At 43.5% G+C, this 18,422-nt stretch overlaps 1 protein-coding gene across 3 annotated transcripts in view; it reads right to left on the bottom strand.

Annotated features, from left to right (window-relative positions):
- IKZF1 (IKAROS family zinc finger 1) overlaps positions 1 to 18,422 on the bottom strand; it is a 260,129-nt gene that overhangs the window by 49,414 nt on the left and 192,293 nt on the right. The gene's annotated exons all lie outside the window — the stretch shown is intronic.

Genomic DNA, 18,422 nt, shown 5'->3' with positions numbered 1-18,422 from the left:
ATGTAGCTTTTTTTTTTCAAAGGGTCTTTAAAATATGCTACTGAAGCAGCAAAAATAAAAAGGGAACTCATTAAAAATGCATTTCAGGATCACAAGTTCATTTCAGCGTTACATTCTTATATTTAAATGAAAGGCACTTCATTATAGCAGTTATAATAACTTCTTTTCATTTACATTTTCCCATGTATTTTCCCTTTCAATTTCTTCTCCATTACCTGTCTGTCCCTAAGCGGCCAAATCAGGGAGGAGAATGAGAAGGTGAAATAAAAATGAGCAGGCAACACTGCGCTGAGGGACATTATCCATTATCCTTGCAGGATATTATCATGGGGTTTTGAATTAATAGTCTCAGGAGCTCACAAAACTCATAGCCCATGACTGTATGTTTAGAAAAGTGAAAGCTTTCCCAAGGAGTATCAGCAGTGAATTAGCACTACTACTCTTCCTCTTACAAGTCCCTTCAGTTTGAGCTACACATTCTATACCTACAGAATTGTGGAACTGCATGTACACTACATGTTTGCAAAGTATTTTAGTTGCAACCTTCCAAAAAAAGGTCTGAAGCCACACTGGGATGTAAATTATTCATTTTCCTGTCTAGTTGGTGGTTATGTTATAATAATTGGTGAAGAACTGAACAGTATTGTAAAATAAGAAATGCTTCCAATCTTCTAAAACTGCAATGACACTGATGTGTGTCTGGGAGGATTTATGCAATCTTGGTGCATATAGGGTCCTAATGTGTGGGGTTGGCTTAGTTATGGAGATAATCCATTGAGCTAGCTTCACAAATAGCACTGGCCACGTGCCGTCAAAGTAAAAGTTGGGTTTCCAGGACCCAATAATAATTGAGACCGGGACACCTTTTTTCGTCCAGTACATTTTATATATTTTTATGTTATACAAATCCAAAAACATATTTTTCCATCTAGACGTTACAAATAGCATATATATGTATATATATATATATATATATATATATATATATATATATATATATATATAACTAAAACCTATGCAAACTATATTATAAAAAGCTTTTTCATATAAAATTGCCCCACAACTGAAAAAAGAAAAAAAATCGAGAAAATCGTCTGAATAGTCATTTCAGAAACCGGTTTTCACAGAAATAGTTGATGACTTACAAAAACGTTTTAGATGAGTTCTTGTTAATCTAATGTATAAAGCTGAGTATGTATGTGTGTGTGTATGTATGTATGTATGTCCGCTAAAGGAATCCACATCGTCGCATTTACAATCACGAAATTTTGCACAGGTGCCTCATGTGACTCAGGGAATGTCATAGACTATGTTTTGACGGGAAAATTTAACCCCGAGCTTTACAATTACTCTCCAAAAAACCTGCCTCCATTTAAGTCAATGGAGCTGTGAGCTACAGGTTAATAGCAGTTGTGAATGGTTGCTATAGGAACAAAGGAAATTGTTAGTATAAGAAGCTTATGTGTGAGGTAATATGATATCGGTAGAGACAGACAGACACATAGACAGAGACACAGAGACACATACACAGAGACAGACAGGAACAGACAGAGAAAGAGGCACACAGGGAAAGAGACAGACAGAGACAGATAGGAAAAAAAAGCCACAGACAGAAAGAGACAGACAGAAATACACACGGGGACAGAGACCGACAGACAGACAGCGGTAGACAGGGAAAGAGACAGAGACAGACAGAGGCAGACAGGGAAAGATACAGTTAAAGAGACAGAGACAAGGGAAAAGACAGAGACAGGGAAAGAGACAGAGACAAGGAAAAAGACAACAAAAGAGACAGAGACAAGGAAAGAGAAAGGGAAAGAGACAGAGACAGGGATAGAGACAGAGACAAGGAATAAGACAAGGAAATAGACAAAGACAGGGAGAGACAGACGGGGAAAGAGACAGAGACAGACAGACACAGACAGACAGACAAGAGACTGGGAGAGAGACAGAGAGACAGTTACTATCCCGGGCAACGCCGGTTACTACAGCTAGTTCATTCTCATTGCCCCTTAGGGTAAGGAAAGTGATTTTATCTTTGCTTTCCTCAGGATCAACTGGATAAGACTTAGGCCCTGATTCATCATTCATATCTTTTTAAAGTCATGTTTCTTTTTTTGTCTTGTGCTATTTGTTGTCATTTTATGTACCAAATTCTTTAAAATTGTGCAGGTAGTTCATGTATAGTGAGCAAAGAAAAAAAAATCTTTCTTTTTTTGAGAATCTTTAGAGCAAAAAGTCATACATTTTTGCAAAATGGAGTAAAAATTGCTCAAAATAACTGCATCACTTAAAATGTCTAAACTGGGGGACTGGGGTATATTTTAACCAAATGTAAAAAAAATCACAAATTATAAATCAGTCGAAAACATTTGGAAATTTCCAAATTCGGGCAATAATGGTGAACATAAGAAAACACAGGCAAACACATAAAATAGACTTTAAAAAGGTGCAAACTCCTGGAAGAATTAAGCACAAATAAAGAACAGGTAAAAACTAAATAAAAGGAAATGCAATAATTACTTGGGGACAAAGTTCAAATATTAATTACTATATCCCGTCATCTACATTTTCACTCCTTCCATGGTTAATCATGATGGACTTACGACTTTTACTATGTAACTATTCAGTAGTTATTCATTTTGAAATAAAAAAACCCTCTACTTTTAACTGCTTCAGCCAATTAACTAAGCTGCTATCATTAGGACATCCAATGTAATATGTTTTCCAATATAATTGCATACTCATAGGGAATTTATATTGTGAGCCCCAATGGCGACAGTGTTGCCAATGTATGTAAAGCGCTGTGGAATTAATAACGCTATATAAATGAATAAATCTATAAATAGGTAAGTATAACAATTTACAGTTAGGTCCAGAAATATTTGGACAGTGACACAATTTTCGCGAGTTGGGCTCTGCATGCCACCACATTGGATTTGAAATGAAATCTCTACAACAGAATTCAAGTGCAGATTGTAACGTTTAATTTGAAGGTTTAAACAAAAATATCTGATAGAAATTGTAGGAATTGTACACATTTCTTTACAAACACTCCACATTTTAGGAGGTCAAAAGTAATTGGACAAATAAACCAAACCCAAACAAAATATTTTTATTTTCAATATTTTGTTGCGAATCCTTTGGAGGCAATCACTACCTTAAGTCTGGAACCCATGGACATCACCAAACACTGGGTTTCCTCCTTCTTAATGCTTTGCCAGGCCTTTACAGCCGCAGCCTTCAGGTCTTGCTTGTTTGTGGGTCTTTCCGTCTTAAGTCTGGATTTGAGCAAGTGAAATGCATGCTCAATTGGGTTAAGATCTGGTGATTGACTTGGCCATTGCAGAATGTTCCACTTTTTTGCACTCATGAACTCCTGGGTAGCTTTGGCTGTATGCTTGGGGTCATTGTCCATCTGTACTATGAAGCACCGTCCGATCAACTTTGCGGCATTTGGCTGAATCTGGGCTGAAAGTATATCCCGGTACACTTCAGAATTCTTCCGGCTACTCTTGTCTGCTGTTATGTCATCAATAAACACAAGTGACCCAGTGCTATTGAAAGCCATGCATGCCCATGCCATCACGTTGCCTCCACCATGTTTTACAGAGGATGTGGTGTGCCTTGGATCATGTGCCGTTCCCTTTCTTCTCCAAACTTTTTTCTTCCCATCATTCTGGTACAGGTTGATCTTTGTCTCATCTGTCCATAGAATACTTTTCCAGAACTGAGCTGGCTTCATGAGGTATTTTTCAGCAAATTTAACTCTGGCCTGTCTATTTTTGGAATTGATGAATGGTTTGCATCTAGATGTGAACCCTTTGTATTTACTTTCATGGAGTCTTCTCTTTACTGTTGACTTAGAGACAGATACACCTACTTCACTGAGAGTGTTCTGGACTTCAGTTGATGTTGTGAACGGGTTCTTCTTCACCAAAGAAAGTATGCGGCGATCATCCACCACTGTTGTCATCCGTGGACGCCCAGGCCTTTTTGAGTTCCCAAGCTCACCAGTCAATTCCTTTTTTCTCAGAATGTACCCGACTGTTGATTTTGCTACTCCAAGCATGTCTGCTATCTCTCTGATGGATTTTTTCTTTTTTTTCAGCCTCAGGATGTTCTGCTTCACCTCAATTGAGAGTTCCTTAGACCGCATGTTGTCTGGTCACAGCAACAGCTTCCAAATGCAAAACCACACACCTGTAATCAACCCCAGACCTTTTAACTACTTCATTGATTACAGGTTAACGAGGGAGACGCCTTCAGAGTTAATTACAGCCCTTAGAGTCCCTTGTCCAATTACTTTTGATCCCTTGAAAAAGAGGAGGCTATGCATTACAGAGCTATGATTCCTAAACCCTTTCTCCGATTTGGATGTGAAAACTCTCATATTGCAGCTGGGAGTGTGCACTTTCAGCCCATATTATATATATAATTGTATTTCTGAACATGTTTTTGTAAACAGCTAAAATAACAAAACTTGTGTCACTGTCCAAATATTTCTGGCCCTGACTGTATATTAACTACTTTCTGACCGCTCATAGACTTTAAAAGACGTCGGTCTGCATTCTACTCTGCAATGACATTCTCCTTCCCAATCACTATATATACAGCGCTGAACAACAGATGTGTATAGCACATACAGGAAGTGGTAATGGCACTTCCTCCTCCTCACCCAGGGGTCATATGATGGCTGGATCTAAGGAGGGAACAGGAGCTGCTGGGCAGTAGGAGACACAGTCAGCAGGTAATAAATAAGTTTTAAAAAAGCTGCTGTCAATCCAAGCAGTTGTTTCAAGCCCCATTCCCATGAAAAAAAAAATGTGTCCAATATATAAAAATAATTGTTACAAAAAGTAAAACATATTTTAAAATGTATTTTAGTGGTCCTTTGTCATTCTAAAAACAATGTGAAAAACAGACACATTTTTACATTACTTATTACCTGATATTAGCGATAAAAAAAAAAAAAAAAAGAGTATGAAAAGACCATACAAATTAATCCCATTTATCATGAAACAAATATGCAAAAACGATTAGAATTTTTTTTCCAGCTCTTTAAACTACATATACAAAAAAAACTACAAAAAATGCTTAGTCAAGAAATTAGGGTTAAATGGCCAAGTCCTGAGCTGGTTAATGAACCTATGAAAGGAGATGATCCAAGTGGATATGCTTGTGACATCTATCTTGGTCATCAATAAAGTTAACGGAAGCATTAATATCGAGCTGTTAGGTAAAGTTTGAAAACATAGAATTTTATAAAACATAGAAACAAGTTCTTTGTAATTTTCCAGGAAGCTTTAAATCTTAAAGGGGTTATTCCCATCTCCAAGATCCTATCCCAATATGTAATCGGCATGATAATAATAATAATATTATCAAATATCTCCAATTAGAGATGTAGTATAGTTCTCCTAATATAGCCATGTCTCTTACTTCATGTGCAGGGCATTGCAGTTTAGGATCCATGGTTACGTCCACTCAGAGTGACAGTTGCTTGTTGTTGTAACCATAGATACCAAAGCTGCAATGCCCTGCACATGAGGTATTGGCAGTTTTGGTGAAGCATGTCTTAATTTATTTTCTGATAACTTCCAGGTGGATTTAGCATGCTTCCTTAAAAACTGGAAACACAATAGGGTCCTCTCAGCACCATACTGTGGCTCTATATAACTCAGAGCCTGAACTAGCATAGACCCATAATACAGACAAATGCATGAGCCCTTGGGGGGGTCTAAAAAGTTTATGCAATAATCATCCTTTTTTATACATGTTCAAGAAGAGCAAATGTCGTCAACATTTCTATGTGATGGGAAAATATTAATCAAATTTACATTGATTAGTATTCTGTAAAGATTCTCAATCTCCTAAAAATCTTTTCTGGGATCGTACCATAAGATCCAGGGGTCTAATAATTTTTCCTTACATACTATGGAAAATAATTCTAACTAGGGATTAATTAGCCAGTTGTCTATTTAATGGTATATAATAGGTAATATGTATTTAATGTTTATTTATTTATTTTTTTTACAAATACAATACTACTATGAATGTCATTGTCATACAACTCTGTAATAGCAATGCCAATGTGAGGCAGAATTCTGGGAACATTCAGATGCTTGGCATAGGGAAAGGTTGGCCGAAATGACTATATTTTGTAAGAAGGAACATGAAAATGTCCTTTAGCATTACACATTTGAAAATTTTAATGTATGTAATACATTAGTCCTGTTTGTGTACGGTTAGATGATTATGTTGATACTCTAGTTGGGAAACGTTTGCATCCATTCTCCTTTTTATTCACATTTAGCAGACTCAAAGAATTAATCAACATTAATGAGATCAAAAAGAAGTGTAACATGAAGGCCTTAGAAGGGAACCTGGGATTTTACAAGTGTTTACCAGTGCATTAAAACTTCATTTTTTTTATCATTATGATGTTTTCAGTAATTTTTAGAATCCAGAATTATTTTATAACTTAAGATACTAAAACAAATTGAGAAGCAAATCCATCTGTTGTCATTACGATTGCTTTGATGATGATCAGAATTCATAGCATTACTGGCCTGTAATTTTACCAATCATAAAATGCAGCAATAAATCAATATTATTTAATCTTATTGACTGGGCTTTATTTGCTTTGTACTTTACTAACAAACTAATGTATTTTGCAATGTAAACAGAGGTAAGAAATAATATACGTATTTATGGAGGCAAATAATTCCCCTTAAGTAAGACTGCTAGTTATACAAAAGCATTATCATTACCACATTACCAAGCAACACAAGTCTTTATATTGCAAGCTTTGTCCCCAGTGTTTGAAGGGCAATTAACCCAAGGACACATTTTTTTCTTTTTTGCACTTTTGTTTTTTTCCTCTTATTCCCAGAGCCATAACTTTTATATTTTTCTGTTGATATATCCGTGTGAGAGCTTGTTTTTTGCAGGTTGAGTTACAGATGGTTCTGGAGGCTGTAGGGCAGCGCTGATGTCACTTATTGCATCTAGCACTGCTCCAGCAGACATCTTTCAAACAAGCAATGCAAATGGCTGCTGAGAGATGAATAACATGCCAGTGCTCCACTAACCCCTGCCACAGCGTCCATCTCATATTATCCAGGATTCAGGACAACCTCAGAGGGCTGCGATGCAAGAAACTAGTAATTATCTGCAGCGACCCCCCTTGGTGACATCCTATTCCAGGAGTGACAATGGGAAGTGAAAGCAGCTCCAACCCCCTGTGATGTCACATTTGTGACTCCTCTTGAAACAAAATGTCACAGGAAGGCAGTAAAAAAGATTAGAGATTAGATAGATAGGGGAGAATGGTAGGAAATTGTATAATAAAGATGACAAAAGTTGCAATAGTTGTTAGAGGTTAAGGATAGATAGTTAGAAAATACATTTTAGGTGTCGGACCACCAATTTAAGATCTTTCAAATTAAATGATGCTGTAGAGGGTTTCATTTATGGGATCTATTCAATAAATCTAACAAGACATATTCAATAGACATTCAGCACTGCCTTCTTTTTTATTCAACAGTTAAAATAAATGTTATAGCAAATGATGCACATTTATATAAGCAGTGCAATATGAATATATATATGCACACACATATATATATATATATATATATATATATATATATACACACTAGCTGTGCTACCCGTCTTCGCCCAGGTTAATAACTGTTGTTAACAAAATAGAATGTATTAACAAAAATTTATTCTGCATGCAAAAAAGACAGAACAAATAGATAGAAATGTAATTATTAAAAGGCAAAAACTAAGCTAATAGAAGCATTTCACAACATATATTTCAACATCACAGATATTCCACACAGATTTAACTAAATTGGCCAAGTAATGTGCTCCATCTGTCTCTTTCCATGTCTGTCTCTTTCCAGGTCTGTCTCTTTCCCCGTCTGCCTGTCTCTGTCTCTTTTTTGTCTGTCTAGCTCTGTTTCTTTCCCCATCTGTCTCTTTCTAGGTCTGTCTCTTCCCAGGTCTGCTCTTTCCCCGTCTGTCTCCCCGTCTCTTTGTCTGTGTCTTTTCCTGTCTGTCTCTTTCCCTGTCTGCCTGTCTCTGTCTGTCTCTATTTCTCTGTCTCTTTCCCCATCTGTCTCTATCATGGTCCGTGTCTTTCCCCATCTATCTTTGTCTGTCTCTCTGGCTGTCTCCTCCTTCCCTGTCTGCCTGTCTCTGTCCCTGTCTGCATGTCTGTTTGTCTCTTTCCCCATCTGTCATTTTCTCCATCTGTCTCTTTCCCCATCTGTCTCTTTCCAGGTCTGTCTCTGTCTGTCTCTTTCCCTGTCTGTTGCTATCTCTCTGTCTCTTTCCCTGTCTGTCTCTCTGTCTGTCTCTCTGTTTGTCTCTGCCTGTCTCTCTCTATCGTCTCCCCACCGACATCTTATTACCTCACATATAAGCTTCTTATACTATGAATGTCTTTTGTTCCTATAGCAACCAATCACAGCTCCTACTAATAACCAGTAGTTCCAGGCTCCATTTACTTTAATGGAGGTATGTTTTTTGGAGAGTAACTGTAAAGCGCGGGGTTAAATTTTCCTGTCAAAACATAGTCTACGATGTTCCCTGGATCACATGAGGTGTTTGTGCAAAATTTCGTGATTGTAAATGTGACGGTGCGGATACACTTTTCATTTCACTTTTTCCCCATTATGTAGATAGGGGCAAAATTGATTGGTAAATTGGAATGCGCGGGGTTAAAATTTCGCCTCACAACATAGCCTATGACGCTCTCGGGGTCCAGACGTGTGAGTGTGCAAAATTTTGTGGCAGTAGCTGCGACGGTGCAGATGCCAATCCCAGACATACACACACACACACACACACACACATTCAGCTTTCTATATATTAGATATATATTACAAATATATATATATAGATATATAGATATACATATATATATATATATATATATATATATATATATATATATATATATATACAGTACAGTATACACACAGTCATGCTCAAAAGAGTTGGCCCCCTTGAAATTGTTACACAAAAAGAAGTATTTCTACCTGAAAATGTTTTGCAAGAACACATGCTTTGGACATATTTATTTAATTTGTGTGTATTGGAACAACACAAAAAAACTGAGGGAAAAAAAGGAAAATTGGACTTAATTTCACACATAATCCCCAAAATGGTCCGGACAAAATTGTTTGCAACTTTCCAGAATTGTTTCAACCATGTGATGCTCATTCAAAATCATCTGTGGCAAGTAACAGATATGGGCAATATGAAAATTACACCTGAAACAAAATAAAAAGGGAAGTAGTTTACTCAATCTGAGCATTGTCTGTTTGTATGTGCCACACAAAGCATTGTGAGTAGAGAGAGGGGAAGACAACAGTCTGATGCCTTGAGAACCAACATTTTTGAAAAATTCCATCTCCAGAGATGTTGATGTTCCTTTGTCCATGGTGAGCAACATACCGTAATCAAGAATTAAAACCCAGGGCACTGTAGCTAATCTCCTTGGATGTGGACAGGAGAGAACGTTTGATGAAACTTTGCAACACAGAACAGTCCAGATGGTGGATAACCAGCCCTAATCAAGTTAAAAAGAAATTCAAGCTGTCAGGCAGGCTCAGGGTGCATCAGTGTCAGCGCGAATTATCCATCGACATTTGAATTAAATGAAACACTAAGGCAGGAGACATAGGAGGATGTCACGCTCCACGGGTCCCGACGTCGTTCCTCACTCACCGCTCCGGTCCCCGGGTCTCCTGCCTCCAGTCACACGTCCTCCTCGGCACCGCTCCCTGCTCTGGCCTCCGGCACTCGGGCGTCGCGCATGCGCATTAGGGCGCGCGCGCGGTCACTGACCTCCTCTTTAAGGCCCAGCACTCCCTAAACAGGATATTGCATCAGTCAGGGTCAGGTATATTAGGAGCTTCCTGTCTGGAGGGCGTCGCCTGTTCTACGAGTTCTATAGCTAGGAGTCCAGGCCCCGCTTGCTATGTCTTGCATTAACACTGTGTCTTCTACAGAACCATTTCTACCAAGTTAACCTGGTCCTGTCCACAACCTGTCCGAGAGGTCCTGCGGGGACTATCAGCTGAGACGCCACAATCTTCTTCAGTCTGAACCTGCCTCCTACCCTCGGCTTCACCCGGTGACCTTTGCCTCCTCTACCGGTTGGACTCTGTTCACGTCTAACGTCTCTACCTGCCATCAGTACCCGTGCACCATCATCACACCTGGCACCAGGAACTCTTTGTCCCCAGGGACTTCCTCATTCCAGCTTCTGGAAAGGACTCTGACCTTATCCCGCTTAGTTCTCCGGCAACCGTGCACCTAGGCCCTCTGGTGGGGTGACCGGACAGTCCCTGTATAGGGGTTAGCTCTGTGTTGCCTCCCTGGGGGAGTCCGGTGCACGGCCCAGAGGATCCACCACCCGGGCATTACAGATAGAACAGGCCATGGATCCCGCCAAAGCTTTAGCAGCTCAGTTGGCCGGATTGCAGCAGGAGCTGGTCCATCAACGCGAAACCCAATCCCGTATGCTGGCCTTCATGACGTCAGTAGATACCTGCCTGAACACGCTGCAAGCAACCGCCACATCCCTATCAACACCAGCCACGTCCACGACCTCCGTAGGAGCCGCCACCGAGACCTCAAGACTCCGACTGGCTTCTCCGCCCCGGTACACCGGGGATCCCAAGACCTGCAGGGGGTTCTTGAACCAGTGCTCGCTCCACTTCAAACTGCTGCCGCGCCTCTTCGCTTCTGACCAGGCCAAGGTAGCCTTCATAATGCCCCACCTGGAGGGGGAGGCACTGGCATGGATGAATCCCTTGTGGAAGAAGGAAGATCTCGTAACCAACAACATCCGAGACTTCCTGCATGCCTTCCGGGCCACCTTTGATGAACCCGGACGCGCCTCCGCGTCGGCTTCCTCGCTACTCAGACTACGACAAGGGACTTTGACAGTGGGACAGTATGCTATCCGGTTCCGCAACCTGGCCTCTGAACTAGGGTGGAACAATGAAGCCTTGACTGCCGCCTTCTGAGAGGGACTTACCGGTCGTATCAAGGACGAGCTGGCCGGCCGAGACGTCCCCTCCACCTTGGACGCCTTGATCGCCCTTGCAACCCGGATAGACCTCCGCTTTCAAGAAAGGTCTAAAGAAATGTCCCGCGAGCGGCGTCCTGTAAGGTACTCCGCTTCTCCACAGAAGCCCATCCTCTCCTCATCCGTGCTCCCTGGCTCCTCCATCCATGAGCCCATGCAAGTGGACCGGCTACGGTCCTCCGAGCAGCGTCGAGCGGAACGAGCCGCCAAGGGCCTATGCTTCTATTGTGGAGACGGCGCACACCAGGTGCGTGCCTGACCAGAGAAACCGGGAAACTCCAAAGCCTAGAGTTGGTAGGAGAGGCCACCCTAGGTACTGGGAAGCTCTCTGACCCAGTGACATGGACTGTACAGGTGACAACAGGAGAAACCCGCTTCACGGCAGAGGCGTATCTCGACTCCGGGGCAGCGGGTAACTTCATTCACCAGGCCACAGTGGAGAAGTACCAGGTACCTGTCACCCCATTGCAGACACCCCTTGTGATAGCCTCTGTGGATGGGGAACCTCTCTCTGACACCGTCCTGTTCGTCACCAAACCTGTGAAACTGCGTATCGGTGTGCTACACACCGAAGAAATCGCCTTCCATGTTCTGCCATGCATGTCTCATCCGCTTCTACTGGGTTTACCCTGGTTACGGGTACATGAACCTACGGTCAGCTGGCGTACTGGAGAAATCATCCGTTGGGGTCCGTCTTGTCATGAGAACTGCCTCCAGTCAATCCAGCCCGTCCATCGTCCTCTGGCCCCGGACTCCTTACCTGGCCTTCCTCCAGCCTATTGGTCCTTCGCAGATGTCTTTGATAAAAAGGAGTCGGAGGTATTGCCTCCACATCGACCCTACGACTGTGCCATTGACCTTCTGCCGGGAACCACACCCCCTCGGGGACGGATATACCCTTTGTCCCTTGCTGAGACCCGGGCCATGTCTGACTACATCACCGAGAACCTGGCACGGGGGTTTATTCGATGGTCCTCGTCCCCGGCTGGTGCGGGCTTCTTCTTCGTCAAGAAAAAAGAAGGCAACTTACGGCCCTGTATCGATTACCGGGGACTGAACCAAATCACCGTAAAAAACAAATACCCCCTGCCTCTCATCCCTGAACACTTCGATCGGCTCCGGGGGGCCCGTATATTCACCAAATTGGATCTCCGTGGGGCTTACAACCTGGTTCGCATACGCTCCGGAGACGAGTGGAAGACCGCCTTCAACACCTGGGACGGGCACTATGAATATTGCGTGATGCCCTTCGGTCTTTGCAATGCCCCGGCAGTCTTCCAGGAGCTGGTGAACGATGTATTCAGGGACCTCCTCTACGTCTGTGTAGTCGTATACCTGGACAACATCTTAATCTACTCCCCAGACTTACGGACTCACAGAGAGCACGTGCAGATCGTGCTACAGAGGCTGAGGAAGAATCGCTTATACGCCAAACATGAGAAGTGTGTGTTCGAGCAATCATCCCTTCCCTTTTTGGGCTATGTGATATCGGACACCGGTCTGCAGATGGATCCCGGGAAGGTCTCTGCTATCCTCGACTGGCCTCCTCCTTCGGGACTAAAAGCCATCCAACGTTTCCTCGGCTTTGCTAACTTCTATCGCCAGTTCGTCCCTCACTTCTCGACCCTAGCTGCTCTGCTCTCCGCCCTGACCAAGAAGGGGGCCAATCCGAAGGCTTGGACACCCGAGGCTGAAGCCGCCGTCTGCTCTCTGAAGCGGTCCTTTGCTTCTTCTCCAGTCCTTCACCGACCTGAGTTGAACCGCCAATTCACCCTGGAGGTTGATGCCTCCTCTGCAGGGGCAGGGGTTGTACTTATGCAGAAGTCCGCCACCGGGAAGATGGTCACCTGCGACTTCTTCTCCAAGATCTTCTCAGCCCCAGAACGCAATTATACCATTGGTGATCGAGAGCTCCTGGCTGTTAAGATGGCGTTGGAGGAATGGCGATATCTCTTGGAGGGAGCGGTTTACCCGGTGATCATCTATACTGACCACAAAAACCTGGAGTATATATGCTCCGCTCAAAGGCTGAATCCGCGCCAAGCACGTTGGTCTCTCTTCTTCGCCAGGTTTGACTTTCAGCTACACTACCGGCCCGCGGACAAGAACGTAAGGGCGGATGCCCTGTCTCGGTCCTTCGTTCGGGTGGACCAAGAGGAGGAGCCAAACCAGCCCATCATCTGTCCTAGCAAGGTCATCCCGGTGGCTCCCGTCTCTCTGGCACAGATCCCTCCTGCGAAGACGTACGTCACGGAGACCGACCGACTCAAGGTCCTCCAATGGGGACACTCCTCGAAAGTGGCCGGACACACCGGCCAGAAGAAAACCTGGGGCGCAATCGCCCGTCATTATTGGTGGCCGTCTCTTCGTACGGATGTCACCGCCTTCGTCTCTGCATGTTCCTCTTGTGCCCGGAACAAGACGCCTAAGCATCTGCCCTTTGGTCCTCTTCTTCCTCTGCCGATTCCTTCCATTCCCTGGCAACACATAGCCATGGACTTTGTCACGGACTTGCCCTGGTTATCTGGGTCGTGGTGGACCGGTTCTCGAAAATGGCTCATTTTGTTCCTATGGCTGGATTGCCCTCTGCTCAAGAGCTTGCGGACGCCTTCATACAGCACATCTTCCGGCTGCACGGCTTTCCTGCCCATATTGTGTCCGACAGAGGAGCCCAATTCACCTCACGCTTCTGGAGGGCCCTCTGTGAACACCTGGGAGTGTTTCTGGACTTTTCCTCTGCCTACCACCCTCAGTCAAATGGACAAGTGGAACGAGTCAACCAGATAATGACCACCTTCCTTCGCCACTACTTCAATGTCCACCAGGACAACTGGTCCACGCTCCTTCCTTGGGCTGAATTCTCTCATAACCACCAGGTCAGCGAATCCACCTCCAGTTCTCCCTTCCATGTTGTCTATGGTCTCCAGCCTTCTGTGCCGTTACCAGTCTCTCCAGCTTCCGATGTACCTGCAGCAGATGCCCTGGCCAGAGACTTCTCCGCTATATGGGCCTCAGTCAAGACCTCCCTGGGACATGCTGCTGCACGAATGAAGAAACATGCGGACAAGAGACGTCTTGATCCTCCTCGCTTCTCTCCTGGGGACTTGGTCTGGCTTGCCTCCAAGTATGTCCGACTCAAGATTCCTTCGTACAAGCTGGGTCCGCGGTACATCGGTCCCTTCAAGGTCCTCAGGAAGATCAACGAGGTATCCTACAAATTGCAGCTTCCGCCCTCCCTGCGGATACCCAACTCCTTCCATGTGTCCTTGCTGAAACCTGTTGTCCTTGGTCCCTTCTCTTTGATGCCAGTCCTCCTCCTCCCATAGCCGATGATGACATCTATGCGGTAAGAGATATCGTGGCCATGAAGACCGTCAGGGGACAGCAGTACTTCCTGGTCGACTGGGCAGGTTATGGTCCCGAGGATAGGTCCTGGGAACCCCGGGAGAATGTGGGTACTCCTCTGATTCGTGCCTTTCTGTCCCGGTTGCGGGGAGTGGGGTCTGGGGGGGGTACTGTCACGCTCCCTGCTCTGGCCTCCGGCACTCGGGCGTCGCGCATGCGCATTAGGGCGCGCGCGTGGTCACTGACCTCCTCTTAAAGGCCCAGCACTCCCTAAACAGGATATTGCATCAGTCAGGGTCAGGTATATTAGGAGCTTCCTGTCTGGAGGGCGTCGTCTGTTCTACGAGTTCTATAGCTAGGAGTCCAGGCCCCGCTTGCTGTGTCTTGCATTAACACTGTGTCTTCCACAGAACCACTTCTACCAAGTTAACCTGGTCCTGTCCACAACCTGTCCGAGAGGTCCTGCGGGGACTGTCCTCCCAAGCTATCCTGGCCTGGGCCACAGCCTGTCCGAGTGGTCCTACGGGGACTATCAGCTGAGACGCCACAATCTTCTTCAGTCTGAACCTGCCTCCTACCCTCGGCTTCACCCGGTGACCTTTGCCTCCTCTACCGGTTGGACTCTGTTCACGTCTGACGTCTCTACCTGCCATCAGTACCCGGGCACCATCATCACACCTGGCACCAGGAACTCTTTGTCCCCAGGGACTTCCTCATTCCAGCTTCTGGAAAGGACTCTGACCTTATCCCGCTTAGTGCTCCGGCAACCGTGCACCTAGGTCCTCTGGTGGGGTGACCGGACAGTCCCTGTATAGGGGTTAGCTTTGTGTTGCCTCACTGGGGGAGTCCGGTGCACGGCCCAGAGGATCCACCACCCGGGCATTACAGAGGACCCCACTGCTGGCACAGAGACATAAAAAAGCTAGACTGGAGTTTGCCAAAATGTACAGTACATGAGTAAGCCAAAATCCTTCTGGGAAAGTGTCTTGTGGACAGATGAGACCAAGATAGAGCTTTTTGGTAAATCTCACATTCTCCTGTTTACTGTCAAATATGGTGCAGGTTCAAAGAGAGTTAAGGCACTGCTGGAAAATTAAGGTGCCCACACAAAATATTGAGACAATTTGGCTATTTTCACTTAGGGGTATACTTACTTTTGTTGCCAGCGGTTTTGACATTAATGGCTGTTTGTTGAGTGATTTCGAGGGCACACCACATTTACACTGTTATATACAGTACAACCTGTACAATGACCACTTTAAATTGTATCAAAGTGTCATTTTTTCAGTGTTGTCACATGAAAAGATATAATAAAATGTTTAAAGAAATGAGAGGGGTGTACGCATTTTTGTTATATAGTTATATATTTCAGTTATTGCAAAAGTGCAATTTAGTTGAACAAAAAATAACCAGCTTCAATTAATTGCATTGAGGTCTATAGAAACAGAATCACGTGCCACAAGACTTTTATTTTTATGATGGTCTCGGTGGGTTACGAGTTACTACACTACCCCATTGATAACTATTTTCATGTAACACGTAAAACATTGTAGCTCTTGCTTTAAAGGGATTTTTTAGAACTACATTTAACTAATAAGGTATACAAAGGTTAAAAATAATAAAACTAAACTATACTCGCCCACTGCTGCTACATTGTCGGCTATATATTGCTGTCCCTTGTGGTTGTTTACTGCTGCAGTAGTGATTTCACGATAGCAAGGTATATGATCTCTACAACTACTCACTGTGCTCATCTTTCAATGTATGGCAATATGTATATTTTTCTATGTTTGGTTGTGTGGCATACATCTGATAGGGGTACATCAAGATACTTTGCTCAATCAGTAGCTAAGGTGTGAGTATACTGATGGGGAAAACATATGGAATATACAGTTAGGTCCAGAAATATTTGGACAGTGACACAATTTTCGCGAGTTGGGCTCTGCATGCCACCACATTGGATTTGAAATGAAACCTCTACAACAGAATTCAAGTGCAGATTGTAACGTTTAATTTGAAGGTTTGAACAAAAATATCTGATAGAAATTGTAGGAATTGTACACATTTCTTTACAAACACTCCACATTTTAGGAGGTCAAAAGTAATTGGACAAATAAACCAAACCCAAACAAAATATTTTTATTTTCAATATTTTGTTGCGAATCCTTTGGAGGCAATCACTGCCTTAAGTCTGGAACCCATAGACATCACCAAACGCTGGGTTTCCTCCTTCTTAATGCTTTGCCAGGCCTTTACAGCCACAGCCTTCAGGTCTTGCTTGTTTGTGGGTCTTTCCGTCTTAAGTCTGGATTTGAGCAAGTGAAATGCATGCTCAATTGGGTCTGGTGATTGACTTGGCCATTGCAGAATGTTCCACTTTTTTGCACTCATGAACCCCTGGGTGGCTTTGGCTGTAGGCTTGGGGTCATTGTCCATCTGTACTATGAAGCGCCGTCCGATCAACTTTGCGGCATTTGGCTGAATCTGGGCTGAAAGTATATCCCGGTACACTTCAGAATTCATCCGGCTACTCTTGTCTGCTGTTATGTCATCAATAAACACAAGTGACCCAGTGCCATTGAAAGCCATGCATGCCCATGCCATCACGTTGCCTCCACCATGTTTTACAGAGGATGTGGTGTGCCTTGGATCATGTGCCGTTCCCTTTCTTCTCCAAACTTTTTTCTTCCCATCATTCTGGTACAGGTTGATCTTTGTCTCATCTGTCCATAGAATACTTTTCCAGAACTGAACTGGCTTCATGAGGTGTTTTTCAGCAAATTTAACTCTGGCCTGTCTATTTTTAGAATTGATGAATGGTTTGCATCTAGATGTGAACCCTTTGTATTTACTTTCATGGAGTCTTCTCTTTACTGTTGACTTAGAGACAGATACACCTACTTCACTGAGAGTGTTCTGGACTTCAGTTGATGTTGTGAACAGGTTCTTCTTCACCAAAGAAAGTATGCGGCGATCATCCACCACTGTTGTCATCCGTGGACGCCCAGGCCTTTTTGAGTTCCCAAGCTCACCAGTCAATTCCTTTTTTCTCAGAATGTACCCGACTGTTGATTTTGCTACTCCAAGCATGTCTGCTATCTCTCTGATGGATTTTTTCTTTTTTTTCAGCCTCAGGATGTTCTGCTTCACCTCAATTGAGAGTTTCTTAGACCGCATGTTGTCTGGTCACAGCAACAGCTTCCAAATGCAAAACCACCCACCTGTAATCAACCCCAGACCTTTTAACTACTTCATTGATTACAGGTTAATGAGGGAGACGCCTTCAGAGTTAATTGCAGCCCTTAGAGTCCCTTGTCCAATTACTTTTGGTCCCTTTAAAAAGAGGAGGCTATGCATTACAGAGCTATGATTCCTAAACCCTTTCTCCGATTTGGATGTGAAAACTCTCATATTGCAGCTGGGAGTGTGCACTTTCAGCCCATATTATATATAATTGTATTTCTGAACATGTTTTTGTAAACAGCTAAAATAGCAAAACTTGTGTTACTGTCCAAATATTTCTGGACCTAACTGTATATATATACACACACACACACCAAGACTGTCATAATAATCCAACTCCTCTGGATTTTTGGTTGCCACAGGTGGCACATGATCTTGTTCCTGTGTTCTGCAATGTAAGTAGGTGTCACCTGTTATAAATTGCACTTTTGTAATAGTTGTGCAGTCCAATATATGTTTATGGTAAAGCAACTTGTCTGAGACCTCCTGTTACGTGAAACATTCCTGTGCAATCCTCACAGCAATTATTTCTAAGCATTTCAAACTGCAGATGAGTAATGATATTCATCGCTAATTTCCTGTTACCAAAGCAGGTCAAAAAGCCATACAATGATCAGTGTTAAATTTGGAAAAGGACATAGTTCTCTTGCTTGATGAAAGAAGAAGACATCTGCAACACACTAATCTATGGACTATTGGGTTGTTTAAACAGAGCTGGCTG

This window comes from Anomaloglossus baeobatrachus, chromosome 6 (genome assembly GCF_048569485.1).
Source record: "Anomaloglossus baeobatrachus isolate aAnoBae1 chromosome 6, aAnoBae1.hap1, whole genome shotgun sequence".
NCBI classification, from domain to species: Eukaryota; Metazoa; Chordata; class Amphibia; order Anura; family Aromobatidae; genus Anomaloglossus; species Anomaloglossus baeobatrachus.
The sequence above is the reverse complement of the archived record's forward strand: the minus strand, read 5'-3'. Positions and strand labels throughout refer to the sequence as shown.